The following is a 24,612-nucleotide window of genomic DNA, read 5'->3' as shown; positions in this document are numbered from 1 at the left end:
ATTCCCCCAATGGTTTTGTGGATGTATTATAGCTTGTCCGAGGCTTGCTTTCCGCCCTCTCCCCGCCCCACTAGTTGGATTTGTACATAAGATGAACGGGAGCTGGGAATACACATGTGCATATTTTTACTTAGTACTACCTTTGCAAAATATTTAAAGAAAATATTTGTTATACTGGTTTAGATGGATGGATAGATATGCACAACAGAGCAAGGTGCACAGTTAAGCAGGAGATCAAAACTTTTACTTGTAACTTCTCTCTGCTTCCTTTCATTTCTATCACAAATGTTATCTGTAGTAACCAATAAAAAGATGATTTGGGGAATACTATAGTTGATAGGAAAAAAAGTAGAGTTAGCTCAAATAAATCTTGAATTTTTAATTTTAGAGAATCTAGTAAATAGGACAAAGCTGAAAGGAAATTGTGAGAAAAACCAAAGTTCCTAAGCATTCTTAACAGATGGAAAAGTAATAAAAGAATATCCTTGGATATGAGCTAAGTCAATTCCAGTCCAGTCAAGGGTACAACAGGGCAGATATTCAGCACCCTGCGTAAGTATTCTGAAGAATAACACTACCACCACCACCACCAAAACCCGTAGAAGATCTGTTCCCAGTAGTACTCAACAATGTTGCCTTTTAAAAATGATGACAATATGCAATAAACAGTGGTAGAAAGGTGACATTGTGTATTCTGAAATCTGACATTTAACTGAACTTTCTCTCACATGATAACCAATAACTTATTTCCAAAGCGTGTCCCTCCGATGTTATTGGGTCAACGCTAACTTCAATACGAGGTGCTATGAAGACTGTGTTATTTGTAGTTCTCTATCTAGAAATATAATTCACTACTGGTCTAAAAGAGGACCCCTGCTTAAGAAACAATTACATTTTCATTCTACTTGGTGTCAATTTGTTGGCATATGTGAAAATATGTTCTTTAAAGGACAAAAACGCTTTTGCCATATATTTTACAAAGTTTAACTAAATGAATAGAGAAAATAAGCCATATTTAAGGTAATGTTAAAGTAGTGAAAGATCATTTACCACATATGCAAAGGAAAGAAGAACAAAGATACTTTATTAGTTAAGTTTTTATACCTAACTTACTTGGGAGTTAACCCCAAGGCATCTTACCATGCAGCATTGCAAACTACTGTAAACTACTGTAAAAAATATGTACCAGCTAACGACTTTTTGAAAACTCATCCTCATCGTCATTGCTCCCCTAAGAGAAACTGAGTCAGACAAAAACCCCATGATATCTCTTTCATTCTGTTCTCCCTAGCATAAAACAATCTATTATTAAACTTATTTATGCAAGGTTATTTGCCATTGGATAATTATAGTGGATGTCAGGAAAACACCCTCGATACTAGAATGTGAGAAATGGCCTGTAAGTACCTGATCATGTGTTCGTCCAATCTCTCATTTAACAGATAAGGAAATTGAGGCCCATGAAATAGTGATCTGTCTTCTGTGGAGCTAAGACCACAAACAAGATTTCTTTGCCCACTGCTCTTTCCACTATATAGTTACGGTACACTAGGGTACACCCATGGATAAATCACTGGGCTTTATGGACCACAGTAATTAATTCAGCAAATGTTTCTGTACCTACCATATCATAAGCATTAGGCTTAGCACAGCCAGAAGAATACTCCTACTGCTTTTGAGTAGCATATAATCTACCGTCACTTTGAAATCTTTCTTTCTAATTCTCTGAAGAGTCTTGAGTCACGTTAGAAAGCCCAAGTGAATCACTTAGGGTTGATTTTCTAATAAGTCAATATCTAGTCTTCTTAAAATGTACACTGAGTTGGGAATAGTTGGTAGTTGGTATCTCAAGTCTTTCTAGACCTTCTCTCTCTCTGTAAATAAGAACCAAACAAAAGAAACTGTAGAATTTTCTTAAAGGGAATATATTATTCCAGGGTACTTGATTCCTGTAAAAATGGAAATAATGTCACATGGCCTTTTCTTAGGGAATTAAATACCTAGAGATGTGGATAAAGTTTGAAGTGCATAGAAACCAGGCCATCTCTAGTGCATGATGTTTCACATTTGAATGAGATGGGGGAAAATGTTATGCATCTCGATCATCACCTTTGTGTAGAGGCATAATGATAGAGTGAAATCATAGAATTGGATTCAAGACTTAACTTCGTATTATTCCTATTTGGAGATAAACTTGGACCATTCTTGTCTTTAGTTCCCCATCAACAAATGGGGCCAATCATCTCCGCTCACCCCTGCAGGTCACAGAAAATGTTTCTGACTTCCATCACCAAAGAGTAATGTTACTTGCTCTTGAATTTTATAAATACAGAATCTTAGACTATATGCTCTCTTGTGTCTTAGTATTTTCACTCATCATTATGTCTGTGAGATTTATCCATGTAGTTCAATGTTTTACTGCTGTGTACTAGTGCATTACATGACTACATGGCATTTATTAATTCTCAGAAAATTTCTGTTCTTTAAAACACTATAAAAAGCAAGCTCTGTTATCTCCAATCTTCACTTTTCTCCTGAGGTACACCTTCGTGTATTTAAGTGCCAATGGCCTCTTTCCTCGACTATTAAAATAGATTTTGATTCCTTTCCCTCCTAGCAACATATTCTGTACACAACTACCAGGTTGATCTTCATGAAATCTTACTTTCATTATGTCATTCTAGTTTTTCTTTTTTCTACATGATAAAACTCAAACCTCATGGTTTAGAAATTTAAAAATCTTGTAAATCTCACATCGTTTGTCTAGATAGATTGCCCACTGCACAATATCTCTATCCTCCCACCACGTGCGCACGCGCACACACACACACACAATCTCTCCACCAAATTAAAGTCTATTTCCTATTTTCACTCCTCCCATAACATTCTGTCCACCTGAAATGCAACACTCTTTATTCTTCAGATTGTCCCATCTCTCCAAGCCAATCTCCTGCTGCACCTATGCAGTGAGAACTTCCATCACTTTCCTTCCTCTAGCTCCATTCCCTGGGTGTTTATTTACATCTCCCCCAACATCTACATATCTACACATATACATACACTCAGGAAAGCAACAGCTACTTCCTAATACAGGGTCTTAAATTCAATATTCTTATCTGCAAAACAGGAATAATACATAGTTTTGGGGGTGGTTGTGAGGAGGAAATGAGATTATGTATATAAAGAATGTGACACATTTTAGGCATTTAGTTGGTACTCAGTAGCGATAGTCTTTCCCACTATCACTTTATTCAGTTATTTTGGCAAGATAATAGGCTTCAGAGTCATCTTCAGGTGATTTTCTCCAGCGTAGTAGTCAAAGCAAATTAAGTAATTTATATTCCTTGGTGTTTTCCCAGAGGAAATGATTACATACATCCACCAAAAGACAAGCACAAAAACATTTATAACAAGTTTACTTACAATAGAAAAAAAAAAAAAAAAAAACAGAAACATCCCGAATATCCATCAGGAGCAGAATTAATAAATGCCATGTAGTCATGTAATAGAATGGGGCACAGCAATAAAACATGCAACTACATGACTAAATCTCAGAGACATAATGATGAGTGAAAGAATCAAGACACAAGAGTGTATACTCCAAGATCCTATATTTACAAAGTTCAAGAGCAAGTAACGTTAATCTTTGGTTATGGAAGTCAGAATATAGTCATCTCTGAGGACTGGAGGGTTTTGACTGAGAAAGTTCAGGAACATGCTTCCTGGGGTGCTGGAAATAAAGTGAGTGATGGTTACATTGATGCATATATAGGCAAAGATTCATCAAACTATACACCTGTGGCCATTCTTAATGCATATTCTGCCTCTTTAAATTTTTTTACATGGCTTCAGACTTTACAGGAGAAGAAAGCACAAGCAAGTTTTCTTTTTCAAGTTATCTTCTTATCTGCCTTCACCTCTTTCCTCTCTCTTTTACAGATTTTGGAAATTTTAACTTTCTTTCCGTTGAAATTAGCAATCCTTTGTTCAACCCCTCTCTCCATTTACCCACTCCCTTGTGCTATTTTAACATTTCAGTGTGTTATCACTTGGGACAAGTTCAGTGGGTCTCTGTCTCTAGACATCATAAAAGTAAATGACTCAGCAGTTGGGTAGCAATATATTCAGGCTTTCAGTGGCTCACTTGGATACTTTATTCTATACAGAGAGCTTAGGACCCTGTGAGACCACCCTTCTCTGGCATGTTTTGTAGCTTAGGCAAACAGATACTTGCAGTATACAGAAGGAAGTTCAAAGTTGTATAAGATACAGAGAAGAAAACATAGGTGAAAGTGATAGATGTGTGAGTCTGAGGAGATAAATAAAGAAAATTTCTAAATTTTCTTTATTCATTCAGAACTTACAGCTACTTGATGCAATTTAGCTAATCTCCATGTGTACTCTTAAACATTCATTAAATCTCTGCATACTTTTTTTTTCTAGTTCTTTACAAAATAATCTCTGATGTTGCTTTCCATTTAAGGAAACTAAATTGAAAGACTCCTCTCCCTTTCTGACTATATATTTATCTTCTTCATACTTCCCCCACCACACGACATAGCATGGATCTCCCAAGTTCCTTCCACAGCTCCAGTCCCCAGCTCTTCCCTTGAATTGGATTTTTCTTCAACTATTACTCTCTTTCCCATGCTCTTGCCAAAATCTAGTTTAGTACACTAGTTAGTGGGACATATTTCAGTTTTGTATCCTCATGAGGACATCAAAAATATATACTTCACACTTCAATGTAAAGTTAATATTTTCTTCCCTTCTCATTTCCTCCCTTTTCCCTCCACCTCCCTCCCTTTTTTCCTCCCTCCCTCTCTCTCAATTCACAGGCCCAGTAACAGCACCTGCTTCACAGAAACAAGGCTGGTCCTGTTCTGATTTCTCTAGTCTTCCTTTAAAAACTAAACGGAGATGCACAGTCCCTCTTCCTGACACACACAGAAGTGAAAGAAGACACAGAGGGAAAACACCACAGGCAAAACAATTCCCTTTTTTGGAAGGACATTTTTAAAACTTAATCTCTCCCCAGAAACCTGAAGTTCTCCTCTTTGCCTTTGTCCTTACAGTTCTGGTGTGGGGACAGAATGTTTCCTGATTTAGCTGCCCTGGCCTCTAAATCTCTTTCACTCTCTAGCCATCTTACTGGGTTCTTGCTCTCTTTTACCTCTCTCTCCCCTTGGATCTCTGGGGTGTGTGTGTGTGTGTGTGTGTGTGTGTGTGTGTGTGTGTCTGTGTGTACTATTTCTCACTTGGGGGCTCATTTCTAATTAAGTAACCCAAGAGGCTAAAAAATGCACAAAACAACCAAATAAAACCTCAAATTAGATGGGAAATGGCTCAGATGGGTCCCAATCTCTGGGAGTTCTAGTTAAGCAAGCAAACAAAATGGGCTGGGACAAGTGATTATTGTAACTCAGGAAGATTAGAAGAAAATGTAATTAGCTCCCCAGCTACTTCTTGTTCCCCAGCCTTCTTAGAGTGTCCAACACCCTACCCGTGAATGTACCCAAGGCTTCCTTATCCACACCAAAAAGTCCCCACTGCAACGCTGGGAGGGTTAACAGAGCTGGTACCCCAGCCTGCCAGCTCACCAAAGGAGACAGCAGTGAGGCTCAGAGCCCGCCTCCTGCCAAGCCGCCCAGCCAATGGGCACCTGTGGGGAGTGTGGCGCTGTGTCCCATTGGCTGCCAACCTACGTGCATAAGAAAGAAAGAGAGAGGCAGGCAGGGCAGCATTGTTATCTTAAGACACTCATCTGGTGTCTGAGACTGCAGGTGACACTGCTTAGGTACAGAGCGGGGAGTCGGAGCGGGGACGCGCCGGGCTGCAGCTCTGAGATGCAATCCGCCTGCCTCGCAAGCTGCTCGCCGCTGCGCTGGCAGCACCTACGCTGAGCTCGGAGAATCTCCTAAGGACTTGCCCAGGGATGTGCACCTACCGTGCGCTCCGAGGTCAGGGGCAGGTCTGCAGGCAGCCAAGGGAGCGGTGAAGCCAGAAGACCTGTCTCTGCCCATGTGCAAGTCTGTGATTTCGGGTGAGAGAGCTGGTGGGTGAGTCTCTTTAGAGTTGGAAAGAAGGCAAAATCTTGGGTTTCTCCTCGGCGGAGGGACAGGGGGACTCCCCCAGTTGGGGCTTGCACTTTCCTTACCTCTCCCACCCCACGTGCGCCCCGGTCCAGTGCCCAAGCCTCACTTCAAAGATGCTCTGGGAGACCGGGATCCTGGCTGCTCAGCGGGAAGGCAGCAGGCAAGTGGTCTAACGTTGGCGGCGGTGGCAGCGGCGGCGGCACCGACAGTAAAGCGGGGAGCAAGAGAATTTGAAAAGAGACATCCGCTCCCTCTCACACGCTGAGGGGGAGGCATTCGCGTTTCCCCAAATGAGAAAGAGCCACAAGAAATCATGAAGTAAAAACTTTGGAAAGCTGCCACTGGAGATGTTGCACAAAAACCTGGAATCTTTTAGGAGTCTCCTCCCAGTCGTTGAAGGTTTGGGGAGCAGCTGATACAGCAAGGAGGGCTCTTGCAAGGATTCAAGGTAACAGTGCAGGGTTTCGGTGATTTTTCTCCCCTTTTTCATTGTCCTTTTTGGTGTGTCCATTGGTAAAGGGACCATTTGGCTCTCATACAACCCTCTTGCCCTAGTGCCTGGCAGTTGCAGGCAGAGGGAATGATGACACCTCTCTTAGTTGCTGTCTTGTGGAGCCGAGCAATGGACTTTGGGGTTGAGGGAGAGATCGCTCTGGTATTGTCTCCTGGTGTTGCATGGCTGTCACAGGGTTTGGGCACCCTGCCTGACCTATATTGCTTTTGCCTGGTTTAAGTCCTCAAAGTTAGTGCAACTCCTATTAGCTTCAGAAAATGCAATAGGGCTGCATAATTGCAGAAGATGACGAGGACTTTTGCCTGCCCAGCTGACGCTGAGAGGTTCATTATGTTTGGGAAGGACCCCAAAGAGCGGAGGTTATAATGCACGATATCTATATAATCGTGCTCATAGAGCCCTATGGCATGTTTCCCATGCGCATGCAGTCAGGAAAATAAAATTCCAAACAGTGAACCCTGTAGGTTGCAAATAGTCTCCCCAGAGTGGTGGCAGAAGCCCCATTGATTGAGTTGAGCCTGGCAGAGCACTGGAGACACTAGGGAAGAACACTGATGTGCTGAAAGGTGGGATGTGCTGGTATCATCTAGCAGATCTCTCTCTCAGTTTCTGTGATCATCTGGGTACACTGTCGAATGCTGCCTGTGGTGTGTGTGTGTATGTGTGCTTGTGCTCACAGCTGTATGCAGGAAGCAGGCTGCCCACAGAAGAACCAAGCATGTGCAGCACCCTGCCCAAACCACGGATGCCTGGAGTGTTCCTGTCTAGTAGGAACATGAACTTGTGAGCTGTTTTGCCAGCCCAGAGGACTTTTCTCCTCGCCAAGCAGTCCCTCTGCATGGTACATATTTATCCAGGGTATATAGACCTAAGCCAAATATTAACTAATATTCAAGCAAATGCACTGTAACATGATTGAACAGACCCCTCTGTAAAGAACTGTGTGTGTGCTCTTTGCAGCCCTGGGAGCAGGGTGCTAGGAGCAGAAACAAATGTTTTGTTAGAAGGATAACAATTATAAAAGTCCAAGCTTATAGTTGGGTAATCTGGGCCTTATTCAGCAGGGACAGTGTTATGTCAGCATAGACCAATCAGAGGGATAAAAGGTAGAGTGTAAGTCAAGAATTTCTGCCTCTGTCCTTCTCCAGACATGTGTATGTTGAAGTAACTCTCTCTGACCATGCTAGCTAAAATACATGCAATGCCAGTATTAACCAAGCAACTAAAGTATTTTACCAAATCCCCTGGGGGGCAGTCTGATGACATCAGACAACAGCAAAGTGATGCTGGAGTTTGTGTGCTTTCCCTCCTGACTCACACAGTTGTGTGTATGTTATTTGTTTAAGGCATGACCCCCTGGAGTCCTCCTTCACCCAGAATAAGTTGTTTTGCAGCACTGAGGGCATGACCAAGAAATGCTGCTACAATGATCCTGTCTTATCAATATCAGAGCTGCTGCCTACTCTAGGAAAAGATGCATGCCTTGCTTTTTTGAGAAGGATATGATGTGAAAAGGCACAGAGCATGTATATTGTGAAATGTTTGAGAGAAAGGAAGCAAATGTCACACCATAGTCTCCCCTTCTGGAGGTCAGCTGGCTCCAAAGTGTTTGACAGCTGGGCTGCAGCCATGGAGAAGACAAAGCATTCTTGACTCTTACTTCCCCTCTTCACCAAAAATGGAGCTGGCTTTGTCTCCTAGAATGGAGTGATGTGTGCTGCAGTGTGGGCACAAGAAAGGAGGTGAGGAAAAAAGGGCTGGGGAAGGAGGAAGGTTCCTGCTCTGTCAGCATAGGGCTGGTCTCGAAGATGGGTAGCATCTTCTCTTTTTGGCCCTCAAAATTATCTTCTAGGTGCTCCTTTCTGGCTTCCTGACAGGTTGTTTACTGAGCAAGGCCAAAGGGCAAAGAACAACCCTGCGTCATCACCTTCTCCTGATCCCCTTTCCCAAGACACAGGCTAGCCACTGGGGAGTATCGCAGAAAAATGATACACTCCTTTGAGGCACTGCTCTGAAATCCCTCCCCAACTCACAAACAAGAGGTAATCTGGAGGGACTTGAGACATCTGCGTGGGCACTTTCTGCTGACTGGGATGCTTAGTTGAGGTTTCCTGGTTAGTGTTTTGTTTTCCCCACTGCGCAGTGTATTTTTGGCGATTCGACTCTTTCTCTTAAATAATAAGACCTTGTATACATTTTATGATGGCATCCTCTTACGAAGGGCTGAGAGCACTTTACAGAGCTCATTTAATTAATCCTCACACAGCTTATTGTCTCATTTATCTTTGATTACCCTAAGAAGTAAAGCTAAAATGATTTCAACCCCCTTCTTGGAAAAGGGAGGGCAGAGAACCTCAGAAAGAGGAACTGCTTTATGAAGGGTCACGCAGCACTTAAGGGACACTATGGAATGGGATCCGAGTCTCATCACTCTTGAACCACCCCCAGACTCCATGGGCTTCTTCTAAGGAATAATTTGATTTTAGTAATTATAATCTGAATTAGTTGTTCTGTACTTTATAAGGATGGAGATTTACAATGACACAGGGTTTCTCCTCTGGGAGTAACTTAAAAGCCGTGAAGAATAAAAGTCTTATAGGCCTTTGCCCTTGCCTTCAGTGATCTTGCAGTCTAGTTAGGAAACTAGGCTCGCATCTGACAAAAGGGAAATGACAACGTAGGTTCTAAACAGCAATTCAGTACCAGAGAATTCACAAGGCCGAACTAGTTCATCTGCGATTGATATGTACAGATAGTGAGAACTATCAGTATTCAAAGGAAGGAGAATTTGAGTTGAGCCATAAAGGATGGGGTGGGATTTGTTTGGATAGAAAGAATGAGGGAAAGGGTTCTAACTGACAGAAATAATAACTGTAGCACTGTTGGGAAGGTTGGAAACTTCGAGGCTTGCTTGATTCCTTGGGCCACCTCTTTTCTTGCATTCTGGAAATACCATACACCTGGTTAAATTATTATTATTATTATTATTATTTGAGATGGAGTCTCGTTCTGTCATCCAGGCTGGAGTACAGTGGTGCGATCTCGGCTCACTGCAAGCTCCGCCTCTCAGGTTCGCGCCATTCTCCTGCCTCAGCCTCCCGAGTGGCTGGGACTACAGGCACCCACCACCATGCCCAGCTGATTTTTTATATTTTTAGCAGAGACGGGGTTTCACCGAGTTAGCCAGGATGATCTCGATCTCCTGACCTCATGATCTGCCCACCTTGGCCTCCCAAAGTGCTGGGATTACAGGTGTGATGGTTAAATTATTTTAAACATATATTGGTCTACAGGAAGTTGCCCTAGAACCTAGGCAGGGAGCTCTGGAATTCTGGGCATCTAATTAGACATTGAAAATTGCCTGGCCTTCCACCCATCCTCAAGTCTAATCTATATATTGTGGGAAAAGTATTGCTCAACCTCAGAGAGCTTATCAATATCATATCAAAAAATCTGAATGAGGATATTGTGGACAAGCAAGCAAATTTTAAGAGAACACACACACAAAATTCTCATATTTTAGAATCAGAATCTCCTAAGAGAGAGCCTTGATTTTCCTCCATTTCCTATTTCTCCACCCAAATGTTCCTCCTGGGGTTTTCTTAGAGCTGGCAAAATGCCAAACCCCTTAGGCATTTAGCACTGAGAGGAGATTTTCAATCTTAAGATTCTTCAGCATGCCCATGCACATAACATCTTGTCTCCCCTTCTCTCTCCCTTTTAATAAAACATACGCTGTAGCAGTCACTAAGGAGGAGACCACGGAAAAGCAGGGAGGGGCGGGATGCAGTGTTGCCTGAAGCTGTACCACAGGGTACTGTGCTTGCTCAGCTGGGCAGGAGAGGCGAGAGGCAGCCTGCCAGCCTGGGCAATGCCAAAGAAGGGCCCACCAGGAGAGAGCTGTGACCAGCTAGCCACACACATTTGCTCCCACAGTGGGCATCTCTCCCAGAGGAAAGGTCAAGGCAAAGCACAGGGCCTGCGAGAGGACTGGTAACACAATCACGCTGGTCATTGGTCTTCACAAGGTTTGGGACGTTTTTCATGCTGCAGGTCACTGGTGGCTTGGGTGCCCCCATTCCAATATAGAAGAAGTTCCCACTGAGCATGAAAGTGGAAAGGATTACCTAAAGTCACTCCGTAATTGCTCCCAGGTCAAAAGTAAAACTCCCAAGAACCCAGTCTGTTTGTTTGCTTAGCCCTAGGAGTTTATTCAGGGAACAGGTCTCAAAGGACATTACTTTCCCTTGAAAATCCTTCCCTGAACCTTGCTGTCACCCTTGTTTCCTGTGTTAAATGACTGTGCAGCTGGACTGTGGGCATGACGCCTTTTCTCTTTACTATTCAGAAGCATCCACTGCTATATTTGGGGGCTGAGTAGAGATCCGGGCCCAAGGGCATGTGGTTAAGAGTTGTGAATTAAAGTCTCTTCTATCTAGAAAGACAGACAACTGAATTATGCTTCAAACTGGGGGCTACAGTAAACCAGTCTCGTCTGACCAATTAGGATGCAGGTCAGCCCCTCTTTAAATTGTCACTCTGTCATGGAGAGAGAAGTAAAGTTGAGTAGCATTAACACAGCATGGAATCATCAACAGCCAGTCCCATTATTCCTCTTACTGAGGCTCACATGAAATGCAAACATTTCTGGAATTCTGGATTGGGCAAAGGGAGAAGACAATTTGGTACCTTACAGGACTAAGCTCTAGGCACTTGCCAATATGATAGCATATTGGCATCATGTGGCTCTTGAGTACTTGTAATGTATGCTGTAAATATAAAATAGGCATTGGGTTTGGAACACTTGGTTTGAAAAGAAAAGCAATGTAAAATATCTCATCAATATTTTTAATCTTCATTACATGTTAAAAAGATAATATTCTGAATATATTGAGTTAAATCAAATATATTAACATTAGTTTCACCCATTTCTTTTTTACTTTTTAATGTGGCTACTAGAAAAGTTAAAATTATGTAAGTGGCTGGCATTATTACTATTATCATTATTTTTGGATAGTGTTTGCAAAGGCCTTGCAAAGTAGTGACAGGTTAATGGGGAAAAGGCGCAGAGGCATGAAATAGGAGGAGTTAGAGACATTAAAAAGAGAAAGAACATGGAGGGAGGGGTCAGGAGCAGCCCAGAGCGAGCCTTAAGGCATGTATTTCTAATATTTCAAGTCAAGAAGGGCACAAATAGCATAGACCAACCTATATTTATTTGAAGAGGGACCTTGTTAACTGTAATTAAGCCCACCCAAAGCCTTTGGGAAGCACTGCAGCTCTCAGCTCACATATAAAGAATGAACCAGTGGGTGGCTTGGTAATTTTATCTTAATATTTTCGAGTTTTTGAATGACAGTAGAAATAACCAAGTAACTAATCTTTAGGGTCTTACTCCAAAGTGTGAGGACACAATAGTGGGATCAGCTGGGTATGTTTGTCTTTCAAATTCCCTCCTTTCTTCTCATCTCTACCACGTTACGATCATTCCTTGTGAGAGCTTTTTGTTTTCATATCAGATATGTTGATAGTGTGGTGGGGAGAAAGAAAGGCATGGCCATGTATTAAAGGTTATTTTGTGAAATAATTAGCTGGGTGTGGTGGTACAAGTCTGTAATTCCAGCCGCTTGGGAGACTGAGGCAGGAGAATCACTTGAACTCAGGAGGTGGAGGTTGCAGTGAGCTGAGATTGCGCCACTGCACTCCAGCCTGGGCAACAGAGCGAGACTCTTTCTAAACAAAACAAAACAACAACAAGAACAAAATTTGTGGACCAAGAAGAAGAATGGGAAGAAGACACAATAATTGAATTTTAAAAAATTACAGATTTGAATATTATAACTCATTCATTGTCATTATTGTCATTCACTGCAATAAGTTTGGCCACAACTTGAACTCATATTTGCTTATCATTCTATAGTTCACAAAAGGTTTTCACAAGCTTTCTCTCACTTGATTCTCATTCAAGGTTTTTCATAACCTGCCCCAAATAACCTTTGTTACTGTATTTTCTAATCCTTCTCTATTTACTTCATTCAATCTTGCTTAATCAAACTACTCTACTTACTGTTCGTACACGTTAACCACATAAAAGAGGGATTATTACCTCTTTTATTTTCAGTTTTATCATCTATAAAAGTAAAAAGTAATAATGCTAGATCTCTCAATGGGTTATTCTAAATGTTAAGTAAGATAAAATAGGTAAGGTGCCAAACATAGTTTCAGGTACATTGTAGATACTCAACAAATGTTAACACTCTTTCTTACTAAAGGCCTTCACTTTGACATTACCAAGATTAAAATCCAAAGCTAAACTCAGTATGCACCAGTTCACATCCCAAACTATTCCTTTCCCCAAATTCCTGCTTTGGTTAAAGGAACCAAAATCCACCTGACTTCCAGAGGGATAATGAAGAAATGTAAATTGTCCTGGGCTCTGCTTTCTCTCACACTGCCCCTACATGCAATGAATCCTCTAGGCTTGACAGGGTCGACCGCATAATGACTTCTCAAAGCCATCCTCTCCTCCTCACCCCTCCTGCCACTCTCTGATGCCAGGCTCTCATCCTTCTCTGCAGCATCTTCCCAAGACTTGATCTCTGTATCTCTTCCCTTGAAGGCTAGCCAGTCCAGTCTCTTCCCTGCAGCCACGAGGATCTTTCAAAATGGTAAATTTGACCATGCTTTTCCTCTTACTGTGATTCTCCAGACACTCCCCACTACTGTCAGAATAACAAGTTGCTTAGCATAACAAACAGGAGCTCCTTCATGAGCTGGTCCAGTAACCTCTCAGTGCATCTTTCCTACATCCTGCTTCTCACAGCAGCCACTTCAAACGCCAGGCAACTCCCTCAGCACTCTGGAGCCTTAGAGGTCTTGAGTTGTTTTCATGCAGAATCTTCCCCTGTCCTATTCTCTGCTTCTTGAAGGGTTACTGAGCTTCAAGACTCTGTAAATAGTATCCCTCTGTGAAGTCTTCTCTGAGACTCTGGGACAGAATTAATTGCCTCCCCCTCTAGACTCCTACACATCTTGTTCAAATTCTGTTTTTGCTCTGTACTCACCACACCATTCTGACTTGTTGATGTGGCCATCTCCTGCACCAAGCAGCAGGGCTGGGATCGAGACTCTAAGACATACTTCTCTGAAAATATTTATTGAGTATATTATTAAGAGTGTGTAGTGCTGGGTCATATTCCTAGGCATTGAGGATTCAGCAAACAGCAACACAGATAAAAGATCTGCCCTCAAGTTGCGTCCATTCTAGACAGAAGATATGATTATAGTCATGATAATCATGGTTATTATGGACATTGCCAATAATAGCTAACACTTTAATAGTACTTAAGTGTCAGGCAGACACCGTACTAAAGTTTTACACAAATAAACTCATGTGATCCTGTAAGGTAAGTAGGTTTGTTATTTCTTATAGATGATGAGTTGAAAGCCCAGAGAGATTAAGTAACTTGTCCAAGGCCACACAGCTAGTAACTAGGGGAGCTGGCATTCTAATCAACTTTAGACTCCAAGTCCACATTCTTTATTACTATGGTATCCAGAAAAATAACAATATAAACAAATAAATAATTTCAAGTGCTGATAATGAAGAAGATAAAATAGCGTATTGTCAGAGAGAGTGACTGAGGCATTGGTCAGGGAAAGTCTCTTAGAGAAAGTAACGTTCAAATTGAGGTGTAATTTGTCAATTGAGAAAAGTAGAAATTCTAGAGTTGGATCTGGGAATCTAAAGAGGAGAAAAATTGTTTCTTCTATGTAACCAAGACACTAGCTGCTGTGATGTTCACCTCTCACTGCTGGAGGTACCACACTCAAGCCTGGGTGGTCTTGGGGTACAGCAAATAGCCCAAATGTTCCCAAATCTATCCCCTATAAATCTACTTGTCCCTCCTGTTCTTTTGGGTTAAGACATATCTCAGAAGGTGTCCAGTATGGGGCATCCTACAAGGGTGGGAAGCATGGTACACACACACTCTCTCACACACATACACCTGTTTTGCTGAACCACTTTATTTCACTTCTCTCCTGTGAACAACGTGTCACTCAGAACCTTAGCAAAGTGACAGACAGAGGCAGAGCAAAAGGGCTGGGGACAACCCAGAGGCATGAGTAAAAGGGGAAAAGACAATTATTTTTTAACAAGATGGGAAGTGAATTGAACTGGAGGGAGAAATAGGAATTTGATCAAGGAAGGGTGTGCGGAGGGGGTTGATTCTGAGATGCTGGCAGTGTTCTGTTTCTTGACCTGAGGGCAGGTTTGCTCTACACACATCTATACACACACATCTATACACACATACATACATATGTATTCACATACACGCACACCCCGTATATACACAAGCATGCATCTATGCCTTCTGAATGAATATCTCTTATAATAAAAGGTTAAAGAAATTATTTGGCGAGCAGATGAAATGGGTGGGACAAGTTCATACATATTTAATATACTCCCAATGCCTATTTTATGATAAAAATTATACTAGGTTCATTTTTACTTATATTATCTCATTTAATTTTTATTACAACCTTATGAAGTAAGTGTCATTTCTGTTTTGCATATGGAAACTGAGGAAGGCAAAGGATAGAGGAGCAACCAACATTCAGACTCTGGGCTCTTGCCCCTGCACCATGCTCTCTGACTTCCACCCTGGGTGGCTCTGAGGGTCAATGGGGTGGGTGACTTTTGGGTGAAACAAACCTGGGCATCAATCTGGTCATGGTCACTTACCCACTGTGTGACCTCAGCTATGTGTGACCTGTACCAGCCTCAGTATCCCCACCTAGCAAAATGGATATTACACCTTACGTTGCGCAAAAACTGTAACGATTAAAGACAATGATTGACAAATAGCAGAGTTGAGCATCCTTAAGCTTGAAGGAAAAGGTTTCCCTGAATTATACAAGGACACATTCACAGTGGTTTTCACCTCTCAAAAAAGCAGTGAAAGACTTTAATCAACAAACCCTTACCTAGAAGTCCAATATATGAAGCAGATAAAAGGGCAGCTCTCTGGTTGGAGCAGGCCTAGGGGGTCTGGAGCTCTGCCACCTGTTTCTTCTCTTTCCTCATCCACAGGTGTTCGCCAGGGCAACTCCTTGGAACCTAAAGGTATTCAAAACACATTGAAAACCGCTGCAGAAGTCCTTTGACAAGCAAAACTTGTGATTCCTTTAAAAATCACAGGTGATATATTAAAACTGATTTTAAAATATAAGATTTTCACTAACCCAGAAACATCTGCGAAGTTCTGTGAGACTAGGACCAAACACTGTTGTTCTCCCTTGTTCTCAGTAATTGAAAATGCAAGGAGTTCAATGTCTATGAATAAGCACCTGCTGTGTGCCAGGCACTGTACTGGATGCTGAGAGTATGCACTGTAAGATCTCTTTCAAGTCTAACAACTCTTTATGAAGTAGATACTATTATTCTCGTTTTGAAGATGAAAAAATAAAATTGGTACAGAGAGGTTAAGTCAATTACCCAAGATCTCACACGTGGTGAGTAGTGGCGTTGGGATTCAAACCCGCGTTGCAGGATGAATTAGAAAGCCAGAATTCTGCCGTCAATTCCTGCAGCCTCTTCAACAGTGGATTGGGAGGAATGGTGCCTCGCTCAAAGTTTCGTACTTTTTCCCAGTACTCCTCAGTTGTGATTTTCTTTTTCTTCTGTTTTCATTAGGGCACCCAGGTCTCCCAGAACGAAGGCAGCGGTCCTCCCTCGCGGGGAGCCCCAGCCCAGGGAGGGCAGAGCATCAGGCCCAGCTGCAGCCGGGAGCTGGTGACTGGGGCCTGCCCTGTCGCTCACTCGGCTTCATGCTCCATCCCCACCACGAGGCTGCCGGGCTGAGAGCGCGGAGACTCCTGCTGGGCTGTAGTCTGGCAGCTCCGGGGACTGGGTTTACTGGAAGAGTGTGAGGTGGGGATGCAGAGGGAAGCCCTTGAAATCCCCTTGCGACATAGAAATACCTAAGCACTCAGGGAGGACTGTGGGGGCAGCTAACGTCTGCCTCCCCCTCACACGGTGTTCAGCCATTTATCATCAATACGTCGTTAGGCAGGAGCAGGGGCAGGTGGCTGACTGGTGTGCCGGCGGGTGGCGGGGTCTTGGGAGGCGCCCTGCACGCGCCTCTTCTTTCTGAAATCTCCGACCTTTGGGATTTGAGCCGCGAGGGACGGCGGAGCAAGGGCAGCCTCCTCCGGAAGCCTCGGGGCACTAGAGACCCCTAGAGGCGAAAAGCTGTGTTACAAGCCCCTGGCAGCGGAGGCGCAGGCGAGATTCTTGCCCCGGAGGTTGCCGAGGAGTGACCGGTACCTTTCCTAAAACCCTTACCTGTAAGTACACTCCCGCAAGCTCGAAAGGGACAGCAGGGGACCCGTGTGTGTGTGCGCGTGTGCGGAAAAGGAGTGGGGAGGGACAGTTACATTTGCAGAAGCAATCCTGTCTGGAACTAAGCTGATTAGCCCTGGTCCCGTCCCTCCCTCCCTGCCCCACCCCTCCCATCCTCCCTTAGCTACCCGCCAGCGCCTCACTCAGACCCTGCAGCAATCCAGAGACTGCCCTCCTTGGCGACTGCCCACCACCTCCATCAAGATAATATCCTTCCCCCAGGGCCCTTCACACCTCTCAGTAACCTGATCAACTAATTTGTGTTAAGGTATTAATGACTAATAATGATTTAATGTGCTGCCCTCCCAATTAACACTGGAGCATTTCAAAAGAGAAATTCAGAGATTTTAACCCAAGTGAAACATGGTGCTTTTCCTTTTTGAGAGGAATGGTAGGCCCTTCAAAACGAACCATACAGACAGCTGCCGATTCTTTAGATTCTTTATATACGCTGCATCACTCCTGAGCTTAGCAATGTTTGGAGGCTTTATGCAGAGGCTCAAGCAGAATTTCCCAAAGAGGGCTGCTCTGATCTACAACCCTTACAGAACGCGCCAGTACAGCCTTAATGAAGAGAAGAAACCAGGTGCCTCAATACCATGTCTTTAGAAGTTTCGATGGTTTTTTTTGCTCACACATGTGACGACATAGTCATTGAGAGAAGAGGCTCAGGCATGGTGAACTTGGGTTCAAGTCTTTGGCAGGCTCTGCTATGTACCATGTATTTGATCTTGCCAAGTTACTTTACTACATTAGCTTCAGGGTGCACATCTGTGAAATGGATGTGGTACAACTCACATCACAGGGTTAGAGTGTGAAATGAAATAATGCAGAATTAGCACTCATCAAGTCTGATAGAGTTCTCCATAAATGACAGTTCTTTTTATTAAACTTAGTGTTTTTTTGTTTTTGTTTTAATTTTTGCCCTGTCTCAAACTCTCAGTGCAGGACAGCATGCAAATGCTGTATTTATTTATTATTTAAAAGCAGGGTGAAGCAATCCAGCCTTCTAGGTGTGGTTGGTTTGGTAATGAACTAGATTTCTTTCCAGGTGACAGCAGTGTATGAGCTTTTTCTGATTGATTGATTGATTATTTTTCTGCTTGTTTTCTTTAAATGTATCTCACAAATGCAATGAGCAAAATGGATTTGGCAGTGACTTAAAAAGACTTAATGTATTTTGGAAAGAAAAAAAAAAGCCACAACAAAAACTGGTTTGTTTTTGTGATATATGGTTCATGTAATATGACAAAAATCCATTTGTATGCTTAGGAAAATTGGCTAATTTTAAAACAGTTGACACATGCCATATGCATATAGAGTAATGATGGATTTTGCTCAGGCAAACAACAGAAGAACACAGGGCCAGCAATATCTTTGTTAGGGCTTTAGTTGGTTAAATTCTTATTTGATGGGCAGATCTGCCCCATGTAGGAGAGGAGAGTGACAGGAAAAAATGGACTCATCATGGCCGCAGGTGATGGAATCAGATATTTGATCACAGAGATACTAAGCTTAGGACACAGACACTGTGTTTTCATTAAATCAGTGAGAAGAAACTTGGGAATGTACCAATGTAGCAAGCTTATGTTCAAGAAAGCAAACAGTTTATGAAGATATTTTCTGGATAAAATGTGTGGATGGTGCAAAGGATACTGAATTGGTGAGCCATCATGTTAAACTTTCCGTGGTCATTCTTCCTGTTGGAGACATGAATAATTTTTGAACTTCAAATACTGTTTATAATGTTCCTCTGGTTTACAGTTCTACATAAATCACACTGAAAAGGGAATCCCACATATTTTCGATTACTGCTAGTTAGGGAAAAGAGACTGCATATGAAAGTAAGGTGCTACAAAGATGGTACATTCAATGAGTAATAATTATGAAACCTTTTTTTAAGGAAGAGACAAGTGCTCTATTTTCTTTGTTTCCTTCCACTTTCAGTTCCCCCTACACATTGACCAGATACCCAGCTCCTTATAGGCCAGTGGTATGTAATCTACTCGACTCAAAAAAGCATTTGGCTTTTACTTTATTTTACTTTATTTCTTTCAAGGCATGATTTAATTAGTGACTGCGGAGAAAAAAAGCTGAACAGCTTAGAGGAGGTTTATGGTTAGGTTTGTAGGACTCAGCAATTTGACATTCTAATCCTGTTATTTCTCACCTTAAACTGAACAGAGTCAGCAGGGTTTTTTCCCCATAATTCATCCAGTTATTAGGTCTCCTCTCCCCGCTTACTCTTCACCCTCATCCTTTGCTTCATCTGATTTTTTTGTGTATGCAGTCCTCTACTACATGGTTCTCCCCAGCCCCGCCCCAACTCTCAGGATAGCAACAAACAAACAAAACCAATATCTTGATGGCTCATTCATGACTGAGCCATCTAGAAGATAAATTCTTTCTCTCCCTACTTTGATTCCTAGAATGAGCCATCTATCTCTCATGTGAACTTGACTTCTAAGATGACTGCAGCCAAGGTCCTACAATGACGCAAAGAGGCCAAGTACTGTCTGCTTCCCTTTTTAATTATAAACTGTAAACATTTTGAAGGTAGAGTCTGAGTCTTTTTTTTTTCTTTAATCATTTTTTCCCCCAGCTCCCTGGCTCAATACTGAGCACAGGGATGATGTTTATGTTTATGCAGTTAAAAATAAAACAACAAAAACCCCAATACCTCATCATCTACCCCACCACACCCATTTTTCATTAAGATATGGGTTACTAGAAAGTTAACAAAACTATCTTTCCTATTAAGGATAGTGTTCAGGATTTCAAATGTATACACTGCAAAATTAGGGATGTGTTTCTTTAAGGCAGTGGTTCTCAAAATGCAATGTGCACCTGGGGAGCTTATTAAAATGCAGAATCCCCAGCCCCTCCTCCATAGAATCTGATTCTGTAGGTGTTGTGTGAGATTCAGAAAACTGAATTTTAACAAACAGATGATATACAGGCCACACTTTGAGAAGTATCATTTTAAGGCAATCCAAATGAAATGTTACCCATACTCAGTTTGGTAGAATGTTAATGTCGCCTAAGTGGTTAATGGTTGTCATGTTGCAAAAAAAAGGTTCGGAGATTAGAAAAGTTGGAGAACGTGCCCTCCTTGCCACCCATCCCCTCATACGCACTCAGAGGTTCACAACGCACTTATCACATTAGAGGGGTCTGAAAAGGTCTGCAATAAAGAAACATGTTTTATCTTTGTTTAGCCAAGTATTTCCAATATATCTTGACCATGAAACTTTTTTTGATCTTATTGCCAAACACCTATTAAATATTAATGAATTTTTTATGGAAAGTACTGCCATAAGGGAAAGGGAACCACCTACAGGAGGAGGGTGATATTGCAGCCCAGCCATATTATCCCTATTAAATTTCCAGAGGAAAGAATGAACAAAGTGCATGCAGAGTTGGGGGAGAATCACTAACCATGTGGAATATCTTACAGCCTGAAGAAGTATTTATAAACAAACATAATCATTCTTTATTGAGCATTTAATATTGATCAGGCACTAGTCTATGTTTTTAATATGTATTAACTCATTTAATTCTCAGAACAATCCCATGAGTCAGACAGTTGTATTATTCCCATTTTACTGAAGAGGAGACTGAGACACTGAAAGGCTTATAATTCCCTAAAGATCACAAACGTAGGAAGTGATAGAGTGGAATTTGAACCCAAGCAGTGTGCCTTGAGAGCCTACCCTGTTCACAGCTCTATCAGACAGCCTCTCCTCTAGTAGCAGTGTTCTGGAAATTACTACCAGTGAGGAGCGAGCTCCCAATAGACATAACCTGTTCCAGAGCTATGCTGTCTCAATGCCGCAGGATACTCCTTTATACATGAGGGCCTGTGATCATTGCCCTTTATTCATCAGATAATTTATTATAATGACTGCCTGAACCTCTGAAAGATTTTGCTGTACTTAAACACAAAATATGCTTAGCAAAACAACCTGACAAGGATGATTCATGGATAGCAATTAGGTGCAGAATCCTGTGCCTACCAAATCCCAAATTGGGTTGAAGATCTGGCCATCCTGCTGACAACTTGATATGGAATACAGTAGGCTGGCCCTTGTCACTCCACCCTACTCTCAACCCTCTCATTGCTCCTGGGCACAGGAGGTATCCCTGAAGGGGCAAGCTCTATGGATGACACAATTCCAATTCCACTTTTGGCCTTTGGCAAGTTGCTTCACTTCTACGGCCCTGAGTTTCCTAATAATACAGAAAAAAATAAGGGGGAGGATAGACTAATGATAACTATTAGGTTAGTGCAAAAGTAATTGCGATTTTTTGCTATTGAAAGTAATGGCAAAAACTGCAATTACTTTTGCACCAACCTAAAACATTGTTGTAAGCCATATATATATACATATGGTTTATTCCAATGTTTGCCACAAGAGCAGTGTTTGGCCTCTGGTGCTGTTAGGTCCTGAGGGTGAGATTGCTCCTTGTCTGTGCCTTCATAGGTGTTTATGTAGAGGTAATGGAGGTCAAAGTTAGGACCCTGGGAAGTGAGAGGGAATTGAGGAAGAAAACTCTTGGCTTCCAGATCCTGGATCTCTTCCAAAATGCATGTGGGATGTGGGTCAGTGGCCCTTATAATCCAACCAGGATTCCTGGGTACTTTAATTTTCTCCTTTGTAAAAATATGAATAATGCTGGTTGTAGGCGTATTCCACTGGGAACTTCGCATCTTCTTCATTAACAAATGCTTAAGAAGTATCACATCACACTAAAGGGGCATTTCTCAAAGAGCCAACACATTCCAGGCATCATTTTAGACACTCCACAAATGTGAACTAAACAATATGCCCCTTTTAATGGCGATTTAGGCAAGTTTGTTCTTGGCCTGAGGTTACGCAAGTGGGAGAGGCAGAGTCCAAACCTAAGTCAGATCTGTCTGACCCAAACTGCCAATTCTTCCTCTCAACCAATTAGAAAAGGTATGAGGACGGGAAGTGGCAGGAGGGAAAACTGAGGTCTGGCTCTCCAGTGATGGATGCTTAGAAAGAACCGTTTCAAAGCCTATCAAGATCTTAGGAAAATCAGTTTTCCCAGTGCCTTTTCCCCTTCTACCCCAAATTTTGTGGCTTCTCTAAGTCAACTGTTCCCTGCCCTAGTGTGTTGTGCCCCCCTAACCCTCACCCCACCACACCTAACAGAAAATGCTTATGGCGCATCCAGGCTGGCTGGCCTATCATCAGTCACCAGTCCCAGAAGCCCAGATTGAACTCTCTGGTCTTGGTCCTTGGTCTTCATCCTTGGCTACTTTATGAACTCGTTCCTCCAGACCCAGACCTTTTGGAAATGATGAAGAAGAGCACAAGTTTTTTTTTCTTCCCAAACTAAGCACATTCACTTGCCAAAATGGGTCCTTCTTATGCCATTTTCTTTTGAATCAGACCTCACACATCCTGTGCACAAGGTCAGGCATGGAATGAGGACAGAGCCTTGCCGCTTCTGGGGCTTCTTATGAAACCTAGAGGATCAGCTTGCAAGGAGGAGGAGAAGGTGGAGTTTAGCCAAAGCAGACCTCATGAAGGTCTCTCAACCACTCATGTGTGTTGACTTCCACTCTTGTTCTGCTCTTAAACAATGAATGTTCTATTCCACTTATTTAATTATATGGCAAGTAGTTAGGACTATGAGCTCTCAAAGCCAGGTAGGCCATGAATTCGTCATTTGTTGTTTGAAGCTAAGTGATAAGATAGGGATAGAGGAGTTAACCATATGATTTTTTTTTCTATTTTTGTATGTGTTTGGAAATGTTTGGTAATTTAAAAGGTTAAAAAATAATCCATGGATTCTGGAGTGACAGAGTCTTGATCTAAAATTCTAGCACAACTGTTCTCTTGCTGTGTTACCTAGGGCCAGAGATTTAAATTTTCTGAGCTTCTATTTTCTTATCAATAGAGATAACATATATCTCAAAGTATTACTGTGAAAATTAAATGAAATAGTGAAACAAGCTATGCACAGTGACTGGCTCATAATTGCTTGATAAATAACAACTATCATTCTTGCTGTTATTATTATCTTTCTAGTTAGCATCATTTTGTGACTTCCTTACAGCAGGAACTGTAACTTACTCAGCTTCATACTTATTCCATCTAGTTTAATTTCAAGCTCATATAACAAGAATAACAAATATTTATTGAGCTCTTTCAAGTGCCAGGCATTTTCTAGGAGCTAGGGAAATATTATTACTATTAGTAGACATATATAGCAGACAATATATATAGCAGACAAAAAAATAGAACCCCTGCCCTTGTGAAGCCTATGTTTTGGTTGCAGAAGGCAAATAAACAAAAAAAAAGAAACAACCCATAATTAATGAGTTGTATTTGTTGTTAGAAGGTAATAAGTTCAATGGAAAAAAATATAGCAAAGAAGATTGGAGCCCTGGAGAAGGGTTGCAGGATTAAATGGAATGATCAGGGTAGACCTCAAGGAAGAGGTGACATTTAAGCAAAGACTAGAAGAAGAAGGTGGGAGGATGAGCCATGTGGATAACTGGAGAATTTCCATGGAGTGGAAAATTAATACATTTTTTTCTAGTAACTGCCCCATGACACTCTTTGATATCTATTTAACTATTACTTCAGCTTCTGCGGTACACGTGTTTCTTCCCACAGTAGGCTTCTTGAGAGCTGAGAGCATGTATTACACTTGACATTTCTGTTCATTCACAGAGCTCCCTACTCAGTATATTATGCATAGGTTAAGAACTCAGTAATTGTTTATAGAAAATAAACCCGCACCTGTCTTTCCTGAGAGTTGTTTTTACAAAAGCAGAAACTGCAGTGTATAGGTTTACAGTAAAACTCACCCTATTCACCCATACCTTGTAAAACACTCATATTTTCTAAGTTTCATTAGCTGGATATTTTCAAGTTAAAAATACAAGGTACACACTAATAGTAGAGAAATCGGTAGCTCAAGAGGATTCTTGCAGAGGTAAAGAAGGCCAGGCTACAGGAAGATGAGGGAGAGACACACTTAATATCTTTAATGCAGTCATAACTATGATAAAACATTTTAAAGATCTTAATGCAATTAAGACTTATGATTATACATTGTATGATCTTAATTGAAAGCAATAGTTCCAGTTAGACTTGATTCTGAAAACCCTAATGATCAAAAACTGTAAGTAAGGAAGCTGAAAAAAAAGGTACTTTGGATTTTCTTATGATGCAGTCTGTAAGATTTTCTGCCATTGAGTCACTTGATAGATGAGACTTGTTTGTCAACAAGGTCCATTTGGTAACTTCAGTGACCAAACCTCCCAGAATAAGGTTCAGGACAGTCCTGCCTCTGGCCAAGAGCCTGTCTACAGTGAATGTTGTAGAGAGGTGACAGAATGATTCATTTGGTCACTGCCACTCTCTTCCAGAAAAGAACCATAGCCAACAATGGTAAATTACTTCTGGGGTGGTCATTTACCTTGAGACTTGTTACAGATCCAAACAATCAGAGTTACTAATCTGTTCTTCTTAACACAGACTTACCCTGTCTGGAGCTAAGACATCTTTTGATCTTTTACCTCCAGCAACTGTGTCAATATAAATACTTCTCAA

General features: G+C 41.8%; 1 protein-coding gene across 1 annotated transcript in view; it reads left to right on the top strand.

Annotated features, from left to right (window-relative positions):
- The first annotated feature begins 5,744 nt into the window (after nt 1-5,744).
- BRINP2 (BMP/retinoic acid inducible neural specific 2) overlaps nt 5,745-24,612 on the top strand; it is a 112,864-nt gene continuing 93,996 nt past the window's right edge. The window contains exon 1 of the mRNA XM_007989390.3: nt 5,745-6,543. The gene's annotated coding sequence lies outside the window, so the exon portion shown is untranslated. The remainder of the gene's footprint in view (nt 6,544-24,612) is intronic.

The sequence above is a fragment of the Chlorocebus sabaeus genome, chromosome 25 (assembly GCF_047675955.1).
Source record: "Chlorocebus sabaeus isolate Y175 chromosome 25, mChlSab1.0.hap1, whole genome shotgun sequence".
Lineage (NCBI taxonomy): Eukaryota > Metazoa > Chordata > Mammalia > Primates > Cercopithecidae > Chlorocebus > Chlorocebus sabaeus.
Note: the sequence above shows the minus strand (reverse complement) of the source record. Positions and strands in the feature narration are given on the sequence as shown.